This window comes from Rhinolophus ferrumequinum, chromosome 7, assembly GCF_004115265.2.
Source record: "Rhinolophus ferrumequinum isolate MPI-CBG mRhiFer1 chromosome 7, mRhiFer1_v1.p, whole genome shotgun sequence".
NCBI classification, from domain to species: Eukaryota; Metazoa; Chordata; class Mammalia; order Chiroptera; family Rhinolophidae; genus Rhinolophus; species Rhinolophus ferrumequinum.
In genome coordinates this window covers 39,285,014-39,294,715 of record NC_046290.1, presented here as the reverse complement: position 1 = coordinate 39,294,715, position 9,702 = coordinate 39,285,014, and positions in this window count along the sequence as shown.

Below are 9,702 nucleotides of genomic sequence, written 5' to 3'. Positions count from 1 at the left end.
CTGGCTCCATTATCTATGCTCTTATCTGCTCAGTAGAGTGGGAAGCAATATTACCTCCTTCATAGGGCTGTTGAGATACTTAAATGAGTTAATCATGTCAAGTGCTTAGAGCACTCAGTTCTGGCCACCTGGTAAGTGCTCAATAAATGTGGGCTGTCATTACTCTTGTTCCGCTCTCATTTGGGCCTTGTGATGAGGACACTGAAGTGGACGAGGGCATGGAAGTAGAGATGGGACAACAGGAGACAGCTAGGGAGCTATGGGATGACTTGGGTCTTCTTTCCTCTGGCAGTCCCCTTTCCCCCCAGGCAGCAGCGATGATATTTATTAGTATCCAAGAATGTACAAGTTTACCTCTAACTTTCCACAAAGAATTTCTGTACTCACCTTGGGCCAAGTGATCTGCAATCCCATCCTCATGCTTTAGAAGCTCTGAGCACAGGCATTACAATCAAATCACTCACATCATATTGCCCCAACAGGCTCTTCCTTTCTATTTCAGTGTCCTAACTAAGAGACACCCCTTCCTCTCCAGGCAACTGACACCGAGAGTTCTGCTCCCCGTGATGGCTAAACATCCCCCATCATCAGAACTATTTCCTGCCCTTCTCTGGCCCAGGCTATGCACCAGGGGGCTAACCTCTACGGACTGTTTACCTCAACTCCCTTGCCAGTGGGCATCCGGTTGGGCTTGGTCAACAGGAGGCACCAGCAGGAGATAAGAAGGCAGGAGGGAAGGGGTCAGAGTGTTTCTTCCCAGCTTCACCGGTGCCTGACAAGGGCTGTGACCCTTCGCCACTGCAGCTTCCCCTGGCCTGGAGCCTCCTCCATGGCACCCGTCCCTGGGCTCCTGTAATGACTTCTTCCTCTTGTCCCTTTGCCCTAAGGATGTTCCTAGCTTCCCACTGTTCCTGGTGTCCGGGTGCACTGTCACCCTTGTTCGTTCCCCTTACCTGTTTCACACCACTGTAAACTGTGCCTTCATTCACACTTTGCATTTCCACCATCTGGTAGAACTCAGGTCCCTGCCAGGACCCTGGTTGATACCCCCACACGCGTGGCGATCACTTTACCCATGGGACCCAGAGGTAGAACTGTCCCTGTTCTGTTCATTATTATTCTAAAAGTTAATCTGGTTGACAATGTTGAGTAGCACATTGCTAATGTTGGTTAACATTAAAATTGGAAGTGATAGATGAGCATGAGAAAGAAAACAAATACCACACATATTCTCAGAGCACAAAGATAAGCGCTCTTGTACCATGCAATTCTTTCTTATCACAAAGGGACGTCTTGCATTGTTTACTGGCTTAAATATATTATGAATAATTTTCTTCATCAATAATATACTTCAACACTCATGAATTTACTTCTAAGACCTCGAAGTCAAAATTCCCAGTGTCTGCGTAGTATTACACCTAGGCTGGTACTATAGTTTAATAGTCCTTTATTAATGAATGAATGTTCTGGTTGATTCCAAGTTTTCCTTATTATAAACACTGCTGCAATAAACATTCTTGTGCAATAGAAAATACTTGAAAATACAACACAATAAACTCAGTCTTCCTAAAGCAAAAGCCACACATATGTTGCAGCAGCAGGGTCACTTCGTCTCAAGAGAGAGTAATATCTGCCTTATCTGCCTCCCACTGATGTTGTGAGGTTCAACTGAGAAAATGTGTACGTAAGTTCCTGACAAACTTTACAGTGTGTGGGGTGGTTGTTATAATATGATCTTCTTCTTTCACAACAACCCTGCAAAGCAAGCATGGTGGATACGTCCTCAGGGCACATTGTACTGACAACTTGCGAGACATAAAGAACTGAAGGCTTACTTTTAGGCTTTTATATATTTATTTCTCTTTAGCACAACAAAGAATGGTGTGTAAGAAAAGCAGCCTTCCTGTATAAGAGTAAACTACCAGCTGGCGGTACATTCGATCTGTTCTGGTGCATGTTAACTCATTGTGTCCCTTCCAGAGGACCATTTCAAACAATGGAAGGAATTTGAGTCCTCTGAAAGGTCCCTGGGGCCCTGAAGTCCCTCACTGACAATACTGGTTATCCCAACTCCTATAGCTGATTAGTTATAATGACTACTTCCCAGTCCTTTCCTGATAGTCTCTTCTAAAAAGCACTTTAGATAACTCTGCTTGATTAAAACAATTGAGAAGTAGTTTAGTTTTTTTTCTTTAATGGGAACTTTTATGTCAAGTGTAGAAGCTACATATGACATCTCACATAGAAAGCACCCCATTACTCAGAAGAAGGCACTCCATTTTGGATGAACTCTTGATTTACCTTCTATGAATCTAAGTTCCTGGACGTTCTCTACTCTTGCTAAGGCAATACTATTAAACTGTCAGAACACAGTTTCCTGGGGCAAGAGTCTTACATAGTTTTTAATTCTTAATAAAAGGCACCCGACAAGTTTTTAAATTCTGTGAATCATGCTATATGCTCTTTGTTAACTAGTATGAGAAGAAAACATTTCTATGCATTAAAATGGTTATGTTCTACCAAGGTGAATGATATTCTATGTGATTGCTTGTTTTCCATTGCAGTTTGGTTTTTCCACAAAAAAAATACAACAAAGGAGACATAACCCTACTTTGTAATGTCAAGAAAGGTTTTTACTTTGAATGCCGATGAATTAAGAAAAGGCACAAAGCCTTCTCTCTGATATTTTTCTCAGTGACTTGATCATTTTTCTCTCTTCTGGGAAGAATAGAAAGAGGGAACAGGGCGTGGTTTTCATGTGCCGGATGTAACTCGTCTCAACAGCACAAGAGGCCCAGGGCTTGTTTTCAGTATGAGTCAAGGAAGCACCTGCCACCTAGTCGGACAACCTGATCCAGGGGTCTTGGCAAGGAAAGGTATGCATACCTCACACAGAGATACTGCAATTGCTTTTGTTTCCTTCCTGCCTAATTTTATCTTTGTAGATATTCCACTGTTTCTGTGGGCTTTTTTTTCATTTCCATCACTACAACTGCCCCATTTTTATTTTTTTTTTACAGTTGTGTACTCAACCAAAGAAAATGAGTAAGAAAAACAATTATGATAGTGAAAAAAAAAACATTCAAAACTGCCATATGTGAGACCCATGGGAGTCCCTGATTAATTTTCATTTTCATCGTTTAGTTCTGAGCTTGGCCTGATTCAGTAAATGTGTGAATACGTATGGTCATGGACTTGATTTCCTTGCAGCTTTAGAAAAAATGAACCAGCCCAAATCTCTTTCGTACCCTGATACGTTCCTGAAAGGCAAGAACTGTGACTCCATGTGCAGATGGTCCCCATACCACAGCAGCAGACTTTGTCACATGGCAATTCCAAAGTGGGAATTTTGATAGATTTTATAAAGCAGCCCGCTAACACTGAAAGCTCATATTATAGACGAAATTGTCCATTCCTTTGTTGGTGTCTCCCTTGTCTTTTCTTGGATCCATATTCTCCTACCCATTTGGGACGCTTGAAATACTGATTCTGAAAAAAATAATCAATTAGCAAATAGTAAGCAAGGGTTAGGACTCTCGAGGAGTCTACTTGAAAAACAGAAAAAAGTACCAGCATGATAATTGTACCAAAAGTACTCATGAAAATGTAAAAGAGTGGAGATCACAGTATGTTGGGAATGACAAGGAAAGGAGCAGAGCCTTGGACAGCTAGGAAGGATGGATGGGACTGAGTGAGGTGGGCAGACTGAAGAAAGATGTGGCATTTGTGAAGGACAAGTTAACAGAAGTGAGAAGGTTAGTTTGAACAGGTATGTTAAGGAAATGGTGAGTGTGACCAGAAAGAGTTTTCACGAAGGGACAATGGCACCTAAGGGCAGTATGTCATTAGGAACCAGTAAGTGCATTTAAAGCCTAAGAGACTGGCACTTGATCCTACAGGCAATAGAAAGCCACCGAACATTTTTAGCCAGGAGAGTGGCATGGGGAAAGATATCTTTAAAAATGATTAATGTGACAGTTAATGACCAAAATGGGTGTCAGGAGGCTCCTGCCCAGTCCGGCGGGGAGGCTGTTGAGGCCCAGGAGAAGACGGTGGCCGTGGCAATGGAGAGAGTAGGAGTGAATCCTCAGTGGGACAAAGAAGACTGGCCTGAACTCTGGGAGCTGCCCAGAGTCTTCTCAGGAAACTCCTTGTGGATAAAGCCTTTTCTCTGTCTCTACAAATCACTCCCATTCTATTCCTTTGCTTTGCCCTTGAGAGTCTGATCAATTATGCTGTGCTAAGATGTTACAGACAGATTGTGACTTAAAATAGGAGCAAGATAACACAAAATTACACAGTGATGAGAAATATTAAGTAGCAGGCACACTATTAAAAATAACTTCTCACAGAATTCCTTCAAAATTCGAGTAAAACATAGTTTTCAATACAAAGAAACAAACAAAACAAAACAAAACAAAAAATGGTAGGGTTGGGGGAAGTTACACAAGAAGCCATGTACTTCAAACTTTTCTTCAAGTTGTGGCATTTGGGTTGTGGTTGACCGCTATGACACCAAGAGAAAGCAAGTTAGCCTGCATTAGATATCATTTTTCTGCTTTCCAAATTACTTTGATTGCTCAGGGTCATTGCCCTGCACACATCTGGACTCTGGGAATGAGTCATGTAAAGAGGCACCCCCAAACAGAAGTTTCTGTTCTCTTCCGTTGCTCTAATGAGTACTCTCTACTTGGACCGCCTGTTAAACAAATCAAGGGAGAAAACAGGAGTATCCAACGCAGCCATGCACATTTCCACAGGCTGAAAGAAATAGGTCTGAAAGAAACGGGGCCAGGCCGAAGTGACTTCAGGCATCTGCCAAGGATAAGAACCTTGCTTCTAAGAATGTTCTTCAGCCTTCCACAGCTCCTTCCATGACAGGCATCGGTGGTGTGACAATTAGGTGTGGTGGGTGGGCATTTCTGTGGGCTGGCAGCCTATTTTAGCTTCCAGTTGTGGGAGTGAGCTTTAACTCTGTGCTCAAGTTAGGGGAATCCAGCAACTCCTGTGGTTATTTCAATCAGTTGCCACTTATTGAGTAGCAGCAGCACAGTTAAGTAATAATATGGTAACCTTGCCAAGACATAAATGAAATGCTGAGTGTTGCCCAGTTGGATCTGAAATCGCTTCGGTGATCTAAGTGGAAAGCCAAACCAGCCAAAGGGCTGCTGGCACCTCTAGGGGGTGGGGGAGGAACTGGGGACACAAGAAGCCATGTACTTCTTGGGAATAGAATCCCCAGAGCAGCTCCTCTGATGCGTGGGGCAATTTTAAGGGAACAGGAAGCAATTGGCCTGGCAATCCAGATTTCCCAAAATAAATGCCAAGAGTCTCAGTGGCCTGGAAGCCTTGATTTGATCTCCTTTTCAGAGAGGACACACTGGCTCTGCCAGAGCCGCCTATTGCCAGAGCCAGAGCATCCAGAAGACCTTGGCCACTGGTGCTTGAGCTCACACCATAGTAATGAATGTAATAATGATCTAGATAAGCAGCTTCTTATGGTCAGGCTGCCCAAAGCATTGCTCTGACTGGCTCAACTTTGAGAGGAGGATTTTCTGTAGCCGAGAGAGAGAGGGCCATGATGCCAGTTCCCTGTTCAGACAAGGCAGTAAGGTAAGGGGAGGATGCAGAGAAGGAGGAAGGCAGAACCAGAAGCCTTGAAGAAAGGTTCTATGAAGATGCTTAGAGCACCAAGGGGCCAATAACCCCTAAACCACCCCCACTGGGTTGGGGTTAGAGTTGGGGGAAGAGAAAGGAGGGAGTCCTGAAGCGGTAAAAGTCATTGACAACCAGATTGATTACCCAAGTTTGTGGATTATGCAGGGCTTTTCATTTCACCTTCCCTACCCTTCCAGCTGTGTTGGTCATTTTCCTCTGGATGGTTAAATTGATCTGAGTTCAAGTCCAGCCCACACTCAAGGGGCAGGGGCTACATAGGGCAGGAAGGCCTGGAGGCAGGACATTTGGCAGCCATCACTGAAGCCTGCCTACCACACACACATTATATTTAGGCCACCTGAGAACAAGAAGGAGCAACAGGAAAGAAAGAAAAGGAAATCAGCCTACTGTGCTCCCTGTCTTACAGCAGTCCTCAGCCGCACTTCAGAATTATCCAGGGAGCTGCTAAAAAAGACTGATACCTGGACCCTACCCCAAATATTTAATTATTGGTTACAGGTGGGGCCTTGGCTTCTGATTTCCAAATCTCCTCATGTAATTCCCACGAGCAGTAGGACTGGCAAACACAGATTTAGTCTTTCCAGCAAGGGTTAGGTAAGGGAAAAGACTGAAGCTTTGACTAACAGGAAGCACAGGATTTTCCAGGTGGAAAGGCCCATTAAAGGTGCCCTCCTCCCCTGGCTCTGCTTCGAGAGTGTTGACTCACCTCCACACTGTCCCAGATGAGGAGTGGTGCCTTAGCCTCTGGGATCCCCTTCTCTACCCCCCCACCCCCATCCACACACAAAGCCAGGCAGTTCACAACGGGACACAGCCGACTGCCTGAAGATCTCATGTTGAGCTGCTTTCTGTGATCTCTTCTTATTCCTATCTTTGGAGTTTTAGTAGAAAGGCACAAAGACAATTCCACATAATATTGTAAAATAAATGAGAAGAAGAATCTGCGCACTAGCTGTGTTATTGGATTGAAGGTTTGGTCCTGTTGTACTTTCAGACAACGAGGATGCCTGCTCAGGTTGGAGTGGCAGGTAGGTCTGGGCAATTCTGAAGCTCATCTCCTTTCTCTCCCCCTAGAAATCCACCTGTCCCATGGCCCATCCCTGGTACACCACGGCAGCCTTCATATTCTAACAGTACCAAGGGGTTAAGGGCTTAATGTGTTACTTTGCCTTTTGTTTTAACAATTGCCTTCACTGCCTGATCCTGAAATTGGGGCTCTACAGAAAAGTTAGTAGCTTTTGTTTAATTAATTAACTAATTAATAATGTTTTCATTCAACAAATCTTTATTAAAAGCCTGTTTGGTGTCAGGCAGTGCTAGATTCCAGGAGATTAATGGTGGGGCAAAGATAGCCATTGTTCCCTCTCGATGGAAGCCTGCACTAAATAGTCAGTCAGACACATGGCAAATGCCCGCTGTGGTGGGTGGTGTGCAGGAGAGCACATCCTGGGGCTGGACCTGGGGTCAGTGTGAGGGAAGTGCAGCTTAAAGCTGAATTGGGCAGATGAGGAATCATTAATGATGGGAGGGCAGGGCCAGGAGAGTGGTCCAGGCTGACGGAGACGCACAGGCAAAGGTCCTGGGAGCGAGGGAGCGTGTGTAAGAGGAACTGAAAGAAGAGCTGTGTGGCTGAGGCCCAGAGCCAGAGGAAGGGACCTGAGGAGGGCTGTGGCTGAGGACGGGAAGAGGCCAGGTGAAAATGTGTTATCATTATCACAAAAACAATAGAAGACCATCATGCTGTGTTTACCCGTGGAGAGTAACTGTCAAGATACCAGAAGGAGCCTCCACATGAGGGACCCTCCTACCCTGAATTCATATCATTGCTCTGCATTTGGGTTTTAGAGCCTGGAAAGAGCATCTTAAAAACCGCAAAATCCATTTTAAATATCCAAAGGCCTCTATCGTTTATTCATTCTGCAAACACTTCCGGCACCCACTGTGCACTGGGCATTGCCTCTTGGCCACTGCATATATAGAGCTTATACCTAGGGAAGAGACAGGTGAGGAACAGCAGCCAAGCTGTCAGTCACCACCACTCCCCAGCCCCACCCTCCAGAACTCCTATTGGTCCCACTGCCCCCTGTACGCAGCCACCATCAAATTGCCAGTGTTGTGAGCTACGCTGAGACTCACCAGGTGAGAAAACAGTGAGCAAAACAAAGTCCCTGCTCTTACCAGACTGGCAGCCCAGTGATGAGACACAGGTGACACAACAAATAAATATGTATATATCCACAACATAGGTAGTTCTAAATGCTATGAAAAATAAATCAGGTAAAGGAATGATGATGGGCTGGCTGTCTTACACACAGTGGTCAGAGGAGGTTTCTGATTAAGTGACATTGGAGCAGGGAGCATGTTAGAAAGCACCATGTGGGAAGAACATTCCAAGGAGATGGTACAGCAAGTGCAAAGATCGTGAGGTAGATGCTTGGCGTGTTCCAGGAGCACAGGGAAGTCAGTGTAGCTGGAGGGGAGTGCACAGGCAGCAAGGGAAGACTGCTCCTAGGGAGCAGAGCATTATGGTGTCAGAGAGGGAGGCAGGAGCCTGGCCACATAGCATCTTGTAGGCCATCGTAGGGAGTTTGGATTCTATGTTGCAATAGGAAGTCAGCATCTGTAATAAAGCTTTGCACCAGGTGGTTAAGTTCTGAGAGAACATAAATCAGGTTAAGGGGATAGAAACTGGAAGGCCGGAGAGGCTATTTAAAACAAGCAGTCAGAGAAGTTCTCTCTAAGGAAGTGACTTGAGGGCTGAGTCCTGAACTACCTGAAGCAGCAACGATGCAGATGTCTGGGAGAAGCCAGTTCCAGGCAGAAAAAAATAGCACTGAAGTGGGAATAAACTTGGCATATTCCCGAACGAGCAAGGAGGTCAGAGTGGCTGGCTCATAGCCCGAGAGGAAGTGGAGAGTAGGCTGGGAAGCGGGCAAAGGCTAGTTCCAGAGGCCCTTGGAGGTCAGAGGAAGGGCTTCTCTTCTAATGCACTGGAAAGACTTTGGGAAATGACACATATCTGTTTTAGTAGGGTTACTCTGATTTCTGTGCTGTGCAGGGAAGACGTGGAAGCAGGGAGAGAGGTGTGTGGGGACAGCGTCCCAGAGAGCAGTTTCCAGGCTCTCGGCCCCAAGTGGAAAGGTGCTGGCTCGGGTAGTAAGATGGCCATCAGCTGTGACTAGTTGCCCATCAGCTGTTACCGGTTAGCCATTAGCCACTGATATAACTGCCGTGGCTAAGTTAGCATGGCGGATTGCAGTTAGCAAGTGAGGTTAGTTGGCAGAGAAGTGGACAGCAGGTTGCGGATCGTGTGGCTCCTGCTTCCTGTGTCTCCAACCCAGCCGCCAACAAGAATATAGTGGTATGACTCCCCTACCTATGGCTCTGTTGGTGTTCTTTTTTGGCCTCACCATATCCTGCGTTCTTGTGCGGGGAGCGGGACCAGAGACCCTGCATGAGACCCTGCATGACAGGTGCCTGCAGTGCTTATGGCCTAAGATGGTGATGGCCTGGACTACGATGGCAGCAGTGATTCGATTCTGAATCGAGTTTGAAAGCAGAACTATCAGTACTCAGTGATGAATTGGATACAGAGGTGGGAAAACAAAGAAAGAAATCAAGGTTGTCTTCTGTTTTTATTGATGTTTGTTGGTTTGTTGAGAGAACTAGATTTCTAAACCTAATGGATTTTGTTGGTTGGTCTTGACTAAGAAGAGTACAGAGCAAAGCCACATCTTCAGGCAGGGATAGGCCTGGGTGAGGAGCCATAGCCTGGTGATGGTGGGGACGCAGAGGAGGACAGAATGGCACCATGAGACTGAGAACAAGGAAGCAAGGAGAGGAAGGGAAGGCTTTGGGACCCCTAAGTAGAAGAGTGTTGGTGAGGATCTTTGTGGGGAGACTTCAGAGTTTTTTAATTGTGTTTTTTAATAATACAGTAAAAATGACTGTGTGTGTGTGTGTGTGTGTGCGCGTGCGTGCGTGCGCGTGCGCAGGTCTATGGATAGCAGCACTTGTATAACT